The sequence below is a fragment of the Pinus tabuliformis genome, chromosome 9 (assembly GCF_031772625.1).
Source record: "Pinus tabuliformis cultivar Carrire ecotype Pingquan chromosome 9, CPIR1, whole genome shotgun sequence".
NCBI classification, from domain to species: Eukaryota; Viridiplantae; Streptophyta; class Pinopsida; order Pinales; family Pinaceae; genus Pinus; species Pinus tabuliformis.
Window position 1 is genome coordinate 790,315,557 of NC_142307.1, and position 20,171 is coordinate 790,335,727.

A 20,171-nucleotide genomic window follows, 5' to 3' on the forward strand; every position below is an offset into this window, starting at 1 on the left:
ATATAGAGGCCTGCAGCAGCATAGAAGTATGGTCCTCCTTCGAACACTCTGTCTTTATCCTCTAAGTTTGTGAACACTACTGTGAAGAAACCCTTGGATCCAAGGTGCAGATTTATTTCTCCCTTAGGTTTCCAATGGTTCTTTATCCATGCATTCAAAGCCTTCTCTGTTGGCCATATCCCCATAAATTTGCATATTACTGCATAAGCCGCCATGTGATCCCTATGCGCCTGTAGCGTTGGATCACTTAACACCACTGGGGGTGTGATGGTTTACCTAGGTTTACATAGTCTTGTCAGATTCCTGTGGTCAGCTTTCTGATTGCCTCCTCCTATTCACTTCTCTCTTCTGACTTCCTCTTGATTTTTTGCTTGCCCCTATGATCTATTGTTTTCCTGTTTTTCTCTGTCTATACTCCTGGTTTCTGCTTCCATTGGCTTCTTGAAGCTATTTGAGGCTGCATGACTGTAGGAGGCCCCTTCCATGGTGCCCAACACTGATACCCTGCTACAAAACCTAGTTTTGTGCGTTTCCCCCGCAGTCCGCCTTTCGCTAGTAAGTATTGACCAAATTTCACTATCATGCCTTCAATTAGAAAAAATTTATTAATGGAATATGCACACTCTCTTTTAGATATTAATATGAAATCCATATTAAGAGTGAAATAAATTACGAATCTTCTTCACCATAGAAAGTGAAAATAATAATAATTTTTTTTTCCTCTATATAAAGTTTATATACAATTATGTTATTTATAAATTATAATATTTTTTTTTGTTATTATTATTATTTTTTTAAATGTTACATGTTAACTAAACATATAATGAATTACACATATGCAATATCAATAATATTATTTTTACATGTTATTTGTCAAATTCATATTAAGTAGTGAAAGAATGACATATCTCCTTCATATTAAAAAGTAAATATATTTTGTTTTATTTTTTGGTTTTAATTATTTTATCTCTATGTAGAAAGTTTGATGTAAAATTAAGATGAAAATTGAAGTATTTAGTTTATGATGACTAATGATTCTTTTGTTATTAATTATTTTTTAACTTGTCAATATAGATATTATTTTATTATTTTTAAATCTAACTGTACTTTACAATGTCTCCAATCATGCTAATTGAGGGAAGAAAACATTTTTTATTATTATAAAAGAAAGGAAATATTTATATTGATGGAGGTGTTGGAAAATGAGCTAGTGGAGGAGGTAGGGAGAAGGCCCGCCACCCAACTGTCTCTCAAGGCAATAAAGAGGGTGGATGGTTTGGCCAACTCCCTCAATGCAGTCACACATGCCACAAGTCTTGAAACCATAGAGAATTAACATGGAAATGGCTCCACAAGTCCACTCCACCATTTTCTACCAATTCTGCTCTTTCACCATGTTGCATGTGGGATTTCCCCATCAACCTTTGGTCCTTAGTGATTTTATATATAATTTTATAGCATTTTTAATTAAATTGAAAAAAAAGGACATTACTATTTTGATAAATCTCAACTCTTTATCTCCACTTCCACTAAAAATATTTTATAGATATTCTTTAGAGATTAAACAAACTCTACCATCCATATTGGTAATTAAATTAACATTTTAAAACTATTCAGAGAGGTTTGATTCCTTTTTTTCTTGGTATTTTTGGAGTTAAGATGGTTCTATGATGGTTTGAAACAACAGACTAACAAAATTCTTTAACTATAAGAAATTTTTAATTTTCGCTTATTTTGTGTAATGTATAGAATTATTTTTGTTATTAATATTTTTTTAAATGGTTGTTTTTTTAAGGCCACTAAGTCCATGGAATATTAGTACTAGACAAATCTAAATTAAATGTACTTGAAAGATGTACTTACAAGGATCGCTTCCTGGTGGCTCAAGCTAAACTAAGCTAATTCTCACGACTATAATTTTTAAAATGTTACATATCTCTTTGTCTATATATTCTTGAATTAATTTTTTTATTAATAGATTTTAAACGTTAATTCCATTTAAATATTGAAGAAATTTCAAATCTCTATCATACCTTGAATTAGAAAGAACTTATTAATGCAATAAAAATACACACTCTCTCCTTTAAATATTAATATAAAATCCATATTAAGAATGGAATAAATTAGGCATCTCCTTCACAGTGGAAAGTGAAATAATAATAATAATTATTATTATTATTTTATTTTTCTCTTATATAAAATTGATAATAATTTATAACTTATAGTAAAAAAAAATTGTTATTAATATTCTTTGTTTTAAATGCTAAATGTCAACTAAACTTATGATGAATGACACATATGTAGTATCAATAATATTATTTTTACATGTTATTTGTGAATTTCGTATTAAGTAGTGAAGGAATTACATATCTCCCTCGTACTAAAAAAGAAATTTATTTTATTTTATTTTTTAGTTTTAATTACTTTATCGTCCACATGGGGTAGCTCAAGCGGCAAGGGCCGTGGAAATGAAGTCTCACCGAACCGGAAGTCTTGGGTTCAAATCTTGGGCTACCCCTCCCCCGTAGAGGGGTACATAATGGACATGTAAATCAGAGAGTCCCACCCAGCTTACAAAAAAAAAAAAAAAAAGTTTTAATTACTTTATCTCTAAATAGAAAATTTGATGTAAAATTAAGATGGACATTGAAGTATTTTGTTTATGATGACTAATGATTTTTTTGTTATAAATTATTTTTTAACTTGTCAATGTAAGTATTATTTCCTTTTTTGGAAGAAAGCATTTCTTTTATTATTATAAAAGAAAGGAATTTTTTCAGTTCATGGAAGTGTTGGAAAATGAGCTAGTCAAGGGGGTGGGGAGAAGGCTCGCCACCCTACCGACTCACAAGGCATTAAAGAGGGTGGATGGCATGGCCAACTCCCTCCATGCAGTCACACATGCTACAAGTCTTGAAACCATAAAGAATTAACATGGCAACGTTCCACCAGTCTCCTCCACCATTTTCTACCAATTCTGCTCTTTCACCATGTTGCAGGTGGGATTTGCCCCCATATGGGTTTGGCTCCTTAGTGATTTTTTTTTCCCGTAAGGAAAAATCGTAATGTTATTAATTAAAACAAAATTACATTTTGTAGATGCTGAGGCGATATGCAGATAGCAGATCAAAAGACTGTTGTCAAAAAAGAAAAAAAAAACAGAAAGAAAGAAAGGGAAGAAATAATGTACAAATTATGTTTTTCTCCCTTTTTCCTTCTCAACATTTCGCCACTCCCCTTGAGTCTGTGAGGATGAAAAAAGTACGAGAGAAGTGTCCTCCACAGGGCGAGGATTTTCCTTGTCTGAATCAGAGTGATCTAGAGAATGTTGTCTTTTGGCTCCACTGGTGTCCACTGTATCTGGTATTTTCTTCGGCAAAGAGTCCATCAGTTCATGTGCTACAAATTTCTCAATTCCTGGCGACTTGTGTGTTTGATTGTTTGCTATGGGGATGGTTGTCGTGGCTTCTTCCTCAATAGGAACATCATCAGGATCTGGTGGAGGGATAGTTGCCTCCTCATCCTCTGCTACTTCATGTTGGTTCACTGTGCGTTGCCAGCCTCTTGGTTTTTGTGCTTGTTTCTTGTTTCTTCTGGTTTCTTTTTTGGCTTGTGGGCAGTTACTAAGAAGGTGACCTATTTGTTGACAGCCACGACACCTGAAGGCCATGTTCTCATAATCTAGTGGTTGTTTCCACTGTGAGTTGTTATGGATCAGAATTATGCTATCAGGTAGCCCTTGACTAAGATCTACCTCAACACAAATTCTGGCAAAAGTATGTATGCCTCTTGTAATTCTTTCCACGTCTTGCTTGAGGTATTTTCCTATCGCATTCCCCATTGCTTCGAAAACTTTGGGTAGCCAGAAGTGTAGCGGGAGGTTGTGTAGCCTGACCCATACCGGAATTTTGGAAACCACCATAGTAGTGGGGTCAAAACCCGGAACCAGGGGGTCATGAAGAGTCCTGCATTGCCCCAGAACCATGGCCCCTCATGGAGGACATATTCTTTTTCCTTGATCGTGTCGAAACTGACAATAAAAGACCTTTGGAGCATAAATGGATATCACAATTTGTTGTCCATGTGGAGTAGATCCATTGTTGTAATGCATTTTCTTTGGGCCAAAAGCCATTAAATCTACATATGACAGCCTTTGTAGAGAAATCAATATAAAAGTTTTTTACCTCAGGCAGAGCGATTGTCAGTACTAGAGTCTGCGATCTTTGCTCCACAATATAGGGTCCAGGTAGATCTTGTGTTGGTGCTGGCTTGTTGGTGGCTTCCCCCTTCCCTTTGACGGCATCCTTGAAAGAACCTGTACCCTTTGAGCTAGATCCAAAGCTTCCACCTCTCAGCCTCGTGTTTAGGATGATGGTTGAGTCTGGTACAATTCCATAGTCCTGCACTGTACATTGGTCCTGTAAGATTTGACCTGCATATATCAAACTTTGCATGTTTGCTGATATGCCTGTGTGTGCTTGTATTTCATACTTTATATCTTCTATCAGCTTCCCCGTCCAGGTTCGCTTGCATATCGTTTTTCCTGACAGGGTTCTGATAAATATTTGTATCAGTTCCTGTCCGGAGTCCTTGGTGGGTGATGTTGTTTTTTGCCAGGATCCATCTGCTATTTGGGCCGCTGTAGCTGTAGGATCTGAGCACTCCAGTTTATGATAATTACCTTGCAGCTGCTGTGGAGTGACCACTTTGTGTGTGTTCCTTATCCCTTCCTTGTCTGCAGCCGCATAGATACTTCCTTGTATAGGTCTAGATTCAACATTCAGGCTGCCCTCGGGCCATACGGCTTCCTCAGAGATCTGAGGACTTGGGTCGAAGAGTTTTGCCTGGATTTCCTTCTTTAAATCATGAAAGCTCGTCTCCTTTCTAAACTGTATGCTGTAATATCTGCCCTTTATCGCTCTGATGAATAGTTTTTGCAGCTCTGTCTCCCTATTGGGTGGAAACCCCTCTTTTATGCCTCGATCTGTTGGATTGGGATTTTTCTCTATGAGCCCAAGAGCCCCACCAAGCTGTTGAGTCTGTCCGCAGCATGATTTCTCCAGATCGGTCTTGCTGAGGGTGCTTTCCAGGGATCCAACTGCCATGTCCAGGCAACCGACTATTTTCAAGAGTGCCCGAACCTCTAATCGCATGACGGGTTGGACTAGATCCGCCGTAGTGCCCATCCTCGCTGATCTTTTGGTAATATAAGCCCTCGCCAGACCGAAGGAGCCCCGAGCCTCATCAGTCCGCACGGCCCATATCCAAGCTCGCGTAACCCCCTCTTGCTGGACAACATCTCCCTGGTCTTTGCGCCTGTGGGTTGCGGATCTATGGACGTCTAGGTATTCCTGATTGTCATCTGGCTGATCCGCGCGGTGGATGGGGGAGCATACCTCTGATCTGAGTAAGAAATGCTCTTCCACAGAAACCCCATCTCTGGAATGCCGAATGGCGGCGACGCTATTCTCTGTTTCAGAAACCCCGGAGAGCTTGATCGCACCGAACTCTGCTGGCCTGAACTGAATCCGTGTGGGAGAATAGTTGGGAAAGCTCGAGCATGAAACCGCCATTCCATTCAAGGGATAGCCCAAAACTTCATGATTGATCTTCAATGACATAGTATCCATCTTCCAGCTAGGGTTTTCGATTCTGTCTCCCAACAATTGTGTTCCTTGGCTCCTTAGTGATTATATATATAATTTATAGAATTTTTAATTAAATTGAAAAACAAAAAAGACGTTACTACTTTGATAAGTGTCAACTCTTTATCCTCACTACCACTAAAAATATTTTATAGATATTCTTTAGACTTTAAACTCTACCATCCATATTGGTAATTAAATTAAAATTTTAAAACCATAATGAGAGGTTTGGTTCCTCTTTTTTCTTGGTATTTCTGGAATTAAGTTAGATCTATGATGGTTTCGAAAAATACACAAACAAAATGTTTTAACTATAAGAAATTCTTAATTTTCACTTATTTTGTATAATATATAAAATTACTAATTTTTTAAATCGTTTTTTTTTTTTTTTTTTTTTTTTTTTTTTTTACGACCACTAAGTCCATAGAATATTAGTACTGCACACATGAAATATGGCTCAAGAACTGAGTCTGAAGACAAAGACTGGACCAACTAAGCTAACTCTCAAGACCGTAATTTTTAAAATGTTACATATCTCTCTCTATATATTCTTGAATTAATTTTTTATTAATACTTTTAAATTTTAACTCCATATTAAATATTGAAGAAATTTCAAAGCTCTATCATATCTTTAATTAGAAAGAACTTATTGATGCAATAAGAATGCACACTCTCTCATTTAAACAATAATATAAAATTCATATTAAGGATGGAATAAATTATGAATCTCCGTCACAATGGAAAATGAGAATAATAATAATAATTATTATTATTTTATTTTTCTCTATATAAATTTGATATAAAATTATATTATTTATAACTTATTGTGAAAAAAAAATGTTATTAATAATTTTTTTGCTTTAAATGTTACATGTCAATTAAACTTATAATGAATTACACATATGTAGTATCAATAATATTATTTTTACATGTTGTCTCTCAACTTCATATAAGTAGTGAAGGAATTACATCTCTACCTGATACTAAATATTAAATTTATTTTATTTGATTTTTTAGTTTTAATTAATTTATCTCTATATAGAAAGTTTGATGTAAAATTGATATGGAAATTGAAATATTTTGTTTATTACGATTATTGATTCTTTTTGTTATTAATTATTTTATAACTTTCAATGTAAGTATTATTTCATTATTTTTAAATGTAACTTTACGTGACAACGTCTCCCCTCACACTACATTGTGGAGAGCCATTTAGCGAAATTTTTTATTATTATTATTATAACGAAAAGGAAATCTTTACCTTGACGGGGGTGTTGGAAAATGAGCCAGTGGAGGGTGCGGGGAGAAGGCCCGCCACCCTACTATCTCTCAAGGCATTAAAGAGGGTGGATGGAGTGGCCAAATCCCTCCATGCAATCACACATGATACAAGTCTTGAAACCATAGAGAATTAACATGGCAACCACTCCATAAGTTTGCTCCACCATTTTCTACTAGTTTCGCTCTTTCGCGATACTGCAGGTGGGATTTCCCCTCCTCGACATCTGGCTCCTTAGTGATTTAATGAAGGAATGCCCAAGACCCCTAGCCTGGACCTCCAATGCTCTTTCCACATCGTTTCTCAACCAATTTGATTCCCGCTCATAGTCTCTGGGGTGCAAGAGAAAAGATTGAATGACTTCCAACATGAAAGTTGTTGCTAGGTTGAGGTTTTAACCCTCTACAAAAATTACTAGCAAATGAATTCTTAAAAATAAAAAAAAATATACAATGGCAAGGACATAAAATATACATTGACATTTTTCTCCTTGAACCCAAAACTGGGAAAACTAGATTGAGTTTTCATTATATTCCTTTCAATGTTACAAGTACATGTCAAAGCATTCATAAATCCTCAATTTGTTAACCTTGGATTAGAACATAATTGTGGTTCCCTTGAATGGATCTACAAAAAACCATGGGAAAAACCATCTGTTGTGGCGGCTACAACCACCCTCCAAAATTTTGCCTATGCTTCGTTTTGGAGCCTCCCTTCTAAATCACAACAACTCATCTTGCACTGATCCAAGTACTTGTGCTTTGATTGAGCCTCGTCCTTTGCATCGTGGTTTGTGTTTTCTTGGTTTACTGTCTAACCCACAAGCCGATCTCTTGACTTGGTTTTCATACAGTTTTGGGCTTGCCTTAGAGAACTGCACAATCCTTAAGGGCAATTAGCCTTGCTCCGAGGAATTGGGTAGTCTAAGCTGACAATGAGCCTTCAAATCAAGAATTGTGCAACATCAGATGACAACCAACCTTGAGCTGGGAAATTGCACAGAGAATTAGAGACATCCCAAATCCACTCAACCCAAAAATTGTGCATAACCAATTGTGCTCAGAAACTACGCAGTGCATGAGCTAGAGAGTTGCCCAGTCCTTCCCAAAACTGTGCAATATTTTCGAGCAATGCATGGCAGGTTTTCCCCTGCAGAAAAGAAAGAAAACTAAAGGGAAAAAATCATCCCTAAGAAATAGGGATCTATTAGTAGATTCCCAAAGGTGGCGCATTGTTATCTTTAGAATTTTCCGCCAAGTGTCGCTTTTGTCCTTGATCTCAGGTATGTGCGTCATAAATTCCAATTTGCTCAATTTTATGTAATGGATGCCTCTAGAGCTCATTTGTACATTCAATCATCAAGATCTAGCATTCCCGAGGAAATCAAGGAACCTTCAGAGCATTATTGTCGCTTTTCTGGGTGAGTTTTTCTTTTATCATTTTTTGCTTCTTTTTTTGTCGTTTTTTGTTGTTTATCTTGTGTGAGTGTCATTTCACTTGTTTCTTTGAACAATTGTTGGCATTTTAACTTGTTTTAGATTGTAGAAGTGTTGTTTCAAGTTATAGATTTCCTTTCCCAAGTGTCACATGAGTTTTCCCATTTTTTCACCAACGGTCGTCGTTGTAGTGACTCTCTTCACATGCTTCATTTTCCTTCAGTTTAATCAATTGTTGTACTTGTTTCACATGCATGCATCTACAATTAGCCGGATCTACACTCAGCCTCACACCATCTTTCAGATCTGCTTGTTTTTCACAGTCCCTTGGGAAGATCTAGGTTTCCCTTGCCTGGATGTCACTATGCATAGCATGCACTACGCAATCTGGAGCTTAAGGCCTCTGCCTTGGCTTCTGGAATTGCGCAGAGCTTGTCTTAGCCTAGCTCCAACTGCACACTGCGTAGTTCTAGGAGCTAGTCTCCCAACTTGGCCACTGATACTATGCAATGCACAGTCTCTCCTAATCCCTGGCCCAGACTGAACTATGCATTTTACAGTTCTATTCATTAAGCTTCCACACTGACGGTTGGGACTACATAGTGTGTTGTTCCCACAGTCAATCAGTCACCCCTGTTAGTGAAAATTGTGCAATCCTTCTCATTAGATGCCCTAATTGCTGCTTGATCATGTTGTGAAGTTATATTTGTAAGAGATAATGTTTTCTTGCCTTGAGTGTCCTTTCTATCCCACAAGTACCACACTTGTGAGGCACTTCTCTCCAACAGTAATTTTACCATTGTACCAAAGAGAGATGCTTCAAGAGAGACCACTGAAAGTAGAACTTGGGAAGAAGTTGAGAAAGCATTAATTTACTCACCAATATATGAGGATACTCAACTATGCATAGAAAAGGAGTAAACACTAACATGGAAGCAAGTCTAGCAGCAGTGGCAGAAGGCAACAATCCAGAGTAAGATCAGGGAAAGAGGAAGTTGTTGACATAATAAAGGGAGAACAAATTCGCAGAGTGAAAGTGGATTCAATATTCATGCAAGCAACTTTGGGAGCAGAAGCAAAAGGAAGGAGAGGACACAGACATCATGGCAGAGGAAGAGAGAAAAGTATAACTTGCAAGTAGCAGAACTGAGATCGCAGCAAGTAGAACAAGAACCAAAGGAAGGACAAGAGCTGAGAAAGAAAGAAGCATGAAGAAGAACAAAGGAAAGGCACAATGACAGAACAATGGCAATACAAGTCAATGAGCTAGAACATCCAACAGCTAATGAAGAGAGTGAACAGAAGCAGGTTCCCTCGTCGATGCTAAAAACAAGAACTAAGTCTGGCTAGAGATTGATGAGTACATGGAGCGGCAAAGACGAGGGGCCACCAAGGAAGACTTGGAGCTGAACACAAACGACATGTCGAAGTACATCGATGGTCCTGTCAAGGTCAACACCATGCTGCTCATGCTTCAGAATGAGTTGGATACAGGTTCCGAGACCATATACCTGGATGCCATGGAGGCAAGAGTCCGCTTTCAGGAAGACACTATCAGGCAGATGGAGACACCATCATGTAGTACCAAGCTTGGCATCAATATGTGACCGAGAAGCATCCAGTGGAGGTTGTTGAGTTAGTCTTTCCCTAAACTTCGGATTTATAGTGTTTTGTCTTGTTAGGTTGTCTCTAGCCTATTTTGTCTCACTTGGGTACATGTGGAAAATGTAATATTATTTGTAAATATTTTGTAGGTGAAATTCCAAGTGTCATTAGTGGAATGTGAAAAGTCATCATGCTATGTAATGAGTTATTTGTAAATAAGTTGAAGAGTCATGAGGGAAGTCAAAGAGTCACAAAGGGGAATGTTAAGAGTCACCCCACCCCTTTGTTATAAATAGAACCTCATAACTCATAGAAAAGAATTTTGGGAGCCAATATTTTAGCTAGGCTTAGGCTTAGAAAAGGCTTGGGAGTATTGTGATGAGCCTTGGCTTCTCCACAACGTAGAGCAACTATACTTCTTTGAAAGAGCAGGTGTTCTTGACTAAAATGTCCCACTATTGGGGTTAGTGGTCGTCAATGGTGTATGTATGGATGGAAATTTCACTTAAAATAATAATATCAAAGCCGACAAACTTTCATGCATATGTTGTTATGGTAGTTCGACTATTCTGGTTACTTTAGCAATGTATGTTGTTTAACTTACGCATTTGCTTATGACCTACTTTGTATGCAATTGTAGGAATCATGTTGAATGCGTGTTGTTGGATTAACCCGTCACTTTAATTTGTGGACCATTCCACATTTTATCTTGTGATGTCATTTCGCTCATGTGTTCCTTTCAAGATACTAATACAGACTTCTAAGGGGCGTGTTTCCTTTTCCCTTCCCTGTGTTAGAACCCCCATGCATCGCAATTGACCCTTTGTGTTGGAAAATCAGAAAGGCAGTAAAGATTTTCTTGATCTTGATAATTACTTATGATGTTTCTTATTATTACGATTCTTTATATCTTCTTTCTTTAGTTCATCAAGCAATTACCAAAAGTAGCGCATAACACAATGAACAAAAGATGTAGGCACATGCCAGGGAAAAACCCCCTCCAGGGGGAAAACCCAGTCAAAGTAATTCTTCTTTTAAATAATATTCTTTGAGACTCTTCACCCTATGTTATGAAACCAACTCAAGAAAAGATAGAAAAGATAGATCAACGCCTTAGAATTCAGCCTCTTCGAGGGGGAAACCTCCTTTACATTACATAAATGAACAATTCTTGGATGATTCAAATGAAAAAACCTCCTTTCTATATATAGGAGTATAAGGAGTCACAATATAATCCAGCCGATTTAACAATAATAATATAAAGCCACAAAAATAACATTAGAGGGATTCTATGGGGCACAATAATAACAATATGGGGGCAATAGGGGCACAACAATATTAATAAGGGGTATAACTACAATAGTAATGGGGTAATCACTAGTATTATGGGGACCCAACATGCCCCTCTCCTTCAAAAAAGTGTTGTCCTCAACGCTTGAGTAGTTATGGATACTTCTGCATAAAATTCTGATCCTCCCATGTGGAATCTTCAGCGGATAAGTTCTTCCACTTGATAAGATACTCTGAAATTGATCGATTTCGTAGGTGTCGAGTTCTTGTTTCTATGACTGCTTCCGGTTCCAATATAATTTTTCCTTCCTCGTAAAATTCTGGCAATATTGTTTGAACTGGGAGCTTGTCGCCTATAACCTTCTTTAAACATGAAACATGGAAAACTGGGTGCAATCGAGAAGCTGCAGGAAGCTCCAATTTGTATGCCATAGTACCAATCTTTTGCAACACCTTGTACGGACCATAATACTTTGGTGATAATTTATTATCATTCTTAGCTTGCTTGAGGGACATTTGCTTATATGGTTGTAGCCGTAGGAATACCCAATCGCCTACATCAAAACTTCTTTCACTGTGATGTTGATCTGCCTGTTGTTTCATTCTATTCTGTGCCAACACGAGGTTATCCTTTAAGAGTTGGAGGACTTGTTGTTGATGTTCAATGTGATGTTCCACTGCCTGAACCTTAGAATTTTCTCTTAAATATGATGTGATGGATGGTGGTTGATACCCATAAAGTGCCATAAATGGGGTCATTTTTGTTGCTGTATGGAAGGAAGTGTTATACCACCATTCAGCCAGAGGCAACCATTTGACCCATTGTGCCTGTTTACCAGATACAAAGCAACGAAGATATCCTTCCAAACATTTGTTTACTATCTCAGTTTGCCCATCAGATTGTGGATGATAAGATGAGCTATGAGCTAACTAAGTACCAAGACAAGAAAATAATTCTGTCCAAAAATTTCCAGTGAAAATGGGATCTCTGTCACTTACAATAATCTTTGGGTTTCCATGTAGCTTTTGAATTGTTTCCATAAATGCAGTAGAAACTGTACTGGCTTTAAATGGATGTGATAATGCACAAAAGTGTGCATACTTGGTAAGTCTGTCAACTACCACCATGATGACACTCTTTCCCTCAGACTTGGGTAAACCTGTGATAAACTCCATTGAAACCTCCTCCCAACGTTGGCTTGGAATGGATAAAGGTTGTAATAGACCCAGTGTCTTAATTGTTTCAACTTCATTTTGTTGGCAAACCAAACATTACGCCACAAACTTTTGAATATCTGATTTAAGGCCATCCCAAGGTTCAGCGCCAATTCTTCTCAAATGGGTTTTTTCCTCCAATAGTTGTAGCACCCTGTCAACATGTTCAACATGTTCCTTCCAAGACTTGTTGTAGATTAGTATATCATCAAAAAATACTAACACAAATTTTCTAAGGAATGGTTTGAAAATTGAATTCATCAAACCTTGAAATGTTGAAGGTGCATTGGTAAGGCCAAAAGGCATGACCAAAAATTCATAATGACCCTCATGAGTTCTAAATGTTGTTTTCAGAATGTCTTCAATCTTCATTATGATTTGATGATCCCTGAACGAAGATCCAACTTGGTGAAGTAAATTGATCCATGCAATTCATCCAGTAATTCATCAATGACGGGAATGGGGAACTTATCTTTAATAGTGAGCTTGTTGAGCTCCCTATAATCCGAACACATGCGCCATGATCCATCCTTCTTGTGCACCAATACTACTGGAGCAGAGAAAGAACTTTGACTTGGTTGAATTATACCAGCCTCTAGCATTTCTGCAACCATACGTTCAATTTCACTCTTTTGGACATAGGGATATCTGTACGGCCTGATGTTTGGAGGAACACTTCCTAGAATCAGATGAATAGCATGATCATGATCACGCATAGGTGGGATACCTTTGGGAGTCTCAAATACCTTGGAATGATTTTCCATGACTTTTTGGAGATCTGGAGAAATAGATGATTCCGATGTGGAAACATCTAGCGAACATAATTGTGCAATTACACCTCTTTGCTCCTTTTTTAGAAGCTTTGTCATACCATTAGAGCTGATTATATTTCCTGGTTTCCCTGCAATACCCCTTAATTCAACTTCCTTTCCTTCCGTAGAAAATTTGATGAAAAGTTCTTGAAAATTAAAAGTTATTATACCCAAGGATTGTAGCCATTGGACTCCTAGTACAACATTAGCACCTCCCATTGGAATGGAAAGCACTGGGCTAGTCAATACATATTCTCCCATGGATAGCTTGATATTATGGCACTTTCTAGAGCAATTTATTGTTCCTCCATTTGCAATCATCACTTGACACTCTGGTGCTGGATATAGGAAGCAATTCAATTCTTTTGCTACCTTACAATGAATAAAATTGTGGGTGCTTCCTGAATCAATCAACACTATTACCTTTTTCTTCTTGATTTGTCCTTCTATCTTGATGGTTTGAGGAGTGGTAATTCCCGCCAATGCATTACAAGATATGGTCGGATTTATTTGTTCTTCATCTAGGCTTTGTTCCTGGAGTATATCCTCTTCTTTTGACCTTTCTTGCTCCTTTTCTTCTTCCTCTTCACAATCTATGTAGAATAATTTCTTCTCAGCACACTTATGACCTTTAGTGTATTTGCTATCACAACTGTAACAAAGCCCTTTTGCTCTTTTTTCTTCCAATTGTTGTGGTGTCAACCTTATAGGTTGTGGAAGACTAGGGGCAACAACACTTCCGTCTTTATAGTTGTGAGTGGTATGCTTCCTGGTTGCCATAATTTTGCTTTCCATTTTTCTTGCTAACCTGAATGCCTTCTCTAATGAATCAGGTTCCCAAAGGCGAACGTCATGTTGGATATTATCCTTTAAAGACCCTATGAACACATCAATCCTATGCTCCTCTGGAATATCTTTTACCCTTATGTTCAATTTTTGGAACTCCTCAATGTGCTCCATTATTGAACCCTTTTGTTTGAGACTTATCAATTGGCTAAAAAAAGTGTTGCTTTTTGTATCCTCATAATGTGCTATCAATTCTTCCGTAAAAATTGCCCAAGTGATAAATTGTTTACAAGAGCAAAGCCATTGATACCATACAAACTGATTTGGTTCCAAATATAAAGTTGCCATACGTACCTTTTGTGTGTTTTGCACATTATTGAGATCGAAGAATTGCTTCATCTGTAATATCCATGTTGCGGGATCCTTGCCATAAAACTTCCTCATATCAATTTTTGGAATGTGGCGGGTCTTCGATCCAACATTAGAGTCTATGGAATCATGATTAACATTTCTTTTGTTCTCATCATGAGTTTCCTTTACTACCCTTTCACCATTAGTGACCCTTTCTTGTAGCAACTTCTTCAATTCTTCCATGTCTGTCTTCAAATCTATCTACAAATCGTCCATCTTAGCTTCTATGCCTTTCTTTAAACCATCCATATTAGCTTCTACATCTTTCTTTAAACCATCCATCTTAGATTCTGTTCCTTTTTGTGCAAGTGACACTTGTTGCACTTGATCTCGTAATTTTGCTATATCATGTTTCATTTCTTCCTCTTATTCATAAGTCATGCTAGATCTTTCAGGTTGCTTACTAGGTGTTTGAATTTTCTTTCCTCAGGGCATCAATTACCGATAATAATGCTTTACTATGCTCTTTGAATTCCTTCAAACCAAGCTTACGCAAAAATTTAAAAAAAAAACTACACACCTTTTTTCACTTTGTAGAAGCCTGATATTGAATCTGATGTATCTCTGTAATTTCGAATCATCCAGTTCTGAAATTGTGATTTATAGTAGCCTTCTGTGTCCTCTTTCCAATGCCACTAGTCTGATACAAATTGGATTCTCCAAGAAATAGTTATGCACAATCTTCCGCAGTAAGCTGATTGTAGACTAGTTCAGTAGAGCGAACTTGTATGAAGTGCCACGTGTCATTGTTTTGACCTCTGACTCTAAAAAATATATACAAGAAAACCACAGTCCATCCTCTTTCTGTACCTTCTTGGGAAATTTCAATCTGATGCTCAGAAAGAAAGTTATGACGATTTTCCCCAGGTCACCTGTTTGGAATGTAATTCAGGAGTCTGCAAAAAGACCAACTTCCTCAGATCATATCTCCGCAAATATAGCGCGAAAATATCTGAAATTTGGATCCGAGGTTCAGCGCGATTTCTTCTCAAATGGGTTTTTTTTGCAACTTCTGAAACATCGTAGAAAAAATTTATAGCGAAAATGCCACGATGACCTATTTGGAGCAGCGAAACCCTAGAATCCAAAGCTCTGATACCGAATGTTATGAAACCAGCTCAAGAAAAGATAGAAAAGATAGATCAACCCCTTAGAATTCAGCCTCTTCGAGGGGGCAACCTCCTTTACATTACATAAATGAACAATTCTTGGATGATTCAAATGACAAAACCTTCTTTCTATATATAGGAGTCTAAGGAGTCACAATATAATCCAGCCGACCTAACAATAATAATATAAAGCCACAAAAATAACAATAGAGGGATTCTATGGGGCACAGTAATAACAATATGGGGGCAATAGGGGCACAACAATATTAATAAGGGGTATAACTACAACAGTAATGGGGTAATCACTAGTATTATGGGGACCCAACACCCTATCCCAAGACCAGACATTTCCTCCACACCAAGTCAGCCTCCAGAAGATTGACCTCTTCCCAGTAACTTCGACTATGCAGCAACCAGCAGCTTTCGACAGTAGTCCAACTTGGAAGATTTTGATCTCCCAATCCAGAGCATGAAACAGGGTGAGACCACCACCAAAAAATCATTTTTTCTCTTCTCCTTAGACTCACCTAAACTTGCATTCATTTCAGCTTCTTGACAATAGAATTTCCCAGCTTCCTACTTCGCGCTTCTGCCCAACAAACAAAATTTCGCACCTCTTCCCAGTAGAGATAGAATGAGAAGTGATGCTACAAATGAATTCGATGTCCTTCCTTTTATAGGCTTCTTTTGGGGTCAAATGGGTCCTTAGGCTCACTTGATCTTCCCTTAGGCTGACATGGTGTGGAGGTTCTATAATTCATATTTTACTCAATACTAAACCTTTTTAAATGATTCAAAAGCCCAAGAAGGGTCTCTTTAAAAGTAAAATAATTCTAAAGAGTCATAATAAATCCTAGAAGTCCTCAATTTGGACTTTGACCTAAAACATGGTGACCCAAGCATGAAACCCATGCTTTAATAAGTCACAATAATAATAATAATAAATTATCTTCGTTATTCTTTTGACAAGTACATTACATAATGACTCAAGTACATTATTGAAGACCGAACATAGTTACCTTTTCCAACACCCCCTCTTAATTAGGGATGTATTCATAATGTACATATACAATGAAAGATCTCAAGCTATATGAACCATGAAGAACTTTAGGCACCGCAATGCCATGGACTAGATTCCTTACCAGGGAAATATATCCAACCAATCACTCAACAATTTAGGCACCGAAATGCCATGGACTAGATTCATGACCAAGGAAATCTATCCTAGTGGGACTAAGGTGGACTCAGGCTTTCAGTCCCTCTAGGTACCATCAGGCTTACTTGCTAACCACCAACCCAAAAATCTAAGTGTGTATACAAAACATAGCTCAATAATCAACACCACCTTTCCAACTTTGGGGACTCAGACATCAACACAAAGTGTCACTAGATGTCTCCCCAGTAAATGCTTCACTCGTGAAGCCTCAACACCCCTTGATCCAACAGATCAAGAATGACCAATCTTTCCCAATCAAACTGATTGGTAACCAGCATGCTATCAAATCCTTCGAGAGATTCACCTGTACAAAGACAACCCCAATCAATAACATACTTTCACATGTACATAATCAAATGCAAACCTATGGGGTCTTCCAGGCAACAGATGTTGCTTCTCAACTTTCCATAGTAGGACTATCAACCGAATCTTTGACATAATATTCCTTAATCATACATTTTTCTTCCTACTTCATATGCAACAACATATTCTTCAGTCGTATTGTGCTTTCCTTCTTTCAGAAACACTTCAAACTGCATTCTCCAATTTCCTTTTCCTATTCATGGCCTTCACTCAGACTTGCGGTTGTTATTCTTGGTCTAGTGCATGACACATGAAGCAGAGAACCATATATGCCACTCCCTCTTAACCAGGAACACCTCTTTATTCATACTCCCTCTTAATATTAGGTATATCTCTTCTATTCATGCTTCCTCTAGGAGATCAGCTTCTTCTTTTTTACATTGGAGAATATTTCATGGCTTCCAACCATTTCATGAGAGTTATCATAATCCCCATCATGCTTATCATATCAATGAGCATCTTCACCAAGTTGAATATTGTGTACCTACACAACTTCAATAGCAAGTACAAGCAAATATATAGAAGCATGATATTAGCCATATCAAAATCATTTAAGGATTTCATCTTTATACATATCTGATACCCAAACCCAATTACAAACAAGAGACATATAATCTTCAACATCTTTCTAGGGACTTTATAAACTCTAGACTATTTCATAACAACATTCATTCCATCTAGGGTTTCAATAAGTCTTCCAAAGGTGTCACATACCTTCCTACAACATATAGAAAACCCTAGAAACCATTCACACAAATATAGATCTATAAAGTATCTAACAAGATTTCAAAATACATATGTTAGACTTCTCACTAGGGATTCATATAAATCCTAGATTTCATACACAAGAATCAAAGTCAATCACATCTTAGTCAATAACTTGACCAAATTCCACTACATTTAGTTCCAAACCCCTAGATTTTCAATCAACCATCAATTAGTCACTATCATGACCAACTACCACTAGGGTTAGTTTACAAACCCTAGATTTCTGAGTAATAATCAAACTTAACCAAAATTCAGATTTCAAAAATCTTTTCACAAATCTCAAAATATCATATAGTCAACACTTATCAGAGATTTATACTTCGACTAAGGTTCAACTCCAAAACCATATAATTCCAATTTTTACAAATTCAACAGTCTTATACAAATCTCAAGCCATTATATTCCAAATATTTTACTTTGAATAAGGTTTAATTTCAAGAACTTAGAATTCCATTTCCACAATCTCAACAATCATGCATAGATCTCAGATTGTTACATTTCACACTAGACAATGTTAATCTAGGATTTAACCACAAAACCATAGAATTTAATTTTTAACAATCATCTAATAGATTTCATATTTATATCACACATGCTAAACAAATTTTAACTTCACTAGGGTTTTTCTATAACACCCTAGATTTCCAAACATCAACATCCAAGAATCTCAAACAAGGACTCTCATTGAATCCTAACACTCATGACCATCAATGACTAGGTCAACACATATCTAGGAAATCATAATCATACATAATCGTATCATATGTCTAATAACATAAGTACATTTGACCTAGAGAAACCTAGGACTTCAACCAAAAATGACATATATCTATATGCCTAGACTTCATCACCATTCAAATACATTTCACATCATGAGATAGTCAAACCTAACTTCACAAATATCAATAAGAGTTAGACACATAATAAATTCGATTATACTAGGGATTGATCAATCAAACACACAGACACACCAAAGGAAACATTTCTAAGACAATGTAAGGGTTTTGCTAACACATTCCACCAAACCCTAATGAGATAGGGTTCCAATGTAGAATCACACATTCCACCAAACCCCAATGATCTAGGGTTCCAATGTAGAAACATAGCAAACCCAACATTACCAAAACTTCAAAGGTTCCTGGATTTTAGACCTTATCACTTAACCCTATCAAGTTAGGATTTCCAAAACACACCAAAATCCCAAACAAGACATCATCAATAAAAATTAACTAACATTTCACAACATCACTAAGCAGCTTAGGATTTTAGACATTCACATTAGCATACCTTTCAGTTAGGGATTTTTAAAACCTGTCTAGGGTTCTTGGAATCTTGACTAACCTTGTCTTGAGAGATCCTCCTTATTTCAAATGTTTTCCTGATCAAGACAATAGAGGGAGAAAGGCGATTAATATTCAATATAATCAAGACTAAATGAGTACATGAACCCAAAACTGAAAAGACATGAGATACTAATATTTGAGAGTTGTTTGCAGCTCCCTTAAAAGCTTGAGGGAAACCTACAAACTTAAAAACAATACAAAATGTCTTTTCCAAAGATATGTTAAAAACATATAAAATAAGTTATGTAAATAAAATGACTTAATAGTGTAAGTCCCTAATGTCGGATTCTTCGGGCTTGACTTTATTTGAGTCTCCTTCTGTAGTAAGGTTGGCTTGATCTCTTCCTCTCTTCTTATTCGTTGGATTCTTGGGATAGTCACTTTTGTAGTTATCCTTCTTATGACATTGATAGCACTCTATCTTGGATAAGTCAACTTTCTTCCTCGATCCCTTCAATCTCTTTCCTTTATGATGAGCAACATAAGCATTTGATACTCCTTCAGTATTGAAAAACATTGATATCCTTAATTATTCTTGACTAAATGCGGTCCATAACTCTTCAAAGGTGGGAGCTACCTTCAAACTGTTGAGACATGAAGAAAATGCACCCCAAGAGGGTGGCAATCCTAATATAGTAGTGATCACTAATTCTTTGTTTGGAACAATCTCATCAATGGCCAAGAGATCATTCCCGAGTCTAGTTATCTTCACAAAGAAGGTTGCCACAATATCTTCTTTTGTCATCTTTGTATTCCTTAGATCATTCTTCAAACTTGCTACTTGACCAATGTTCTTAATAGTGGAAAATTTCAACAAGGATTCATACATATCCTAAGCATGATCGATGTTAGCTATGAATGAGACAAGATTGTCTTTTATCCCTTCTACCATC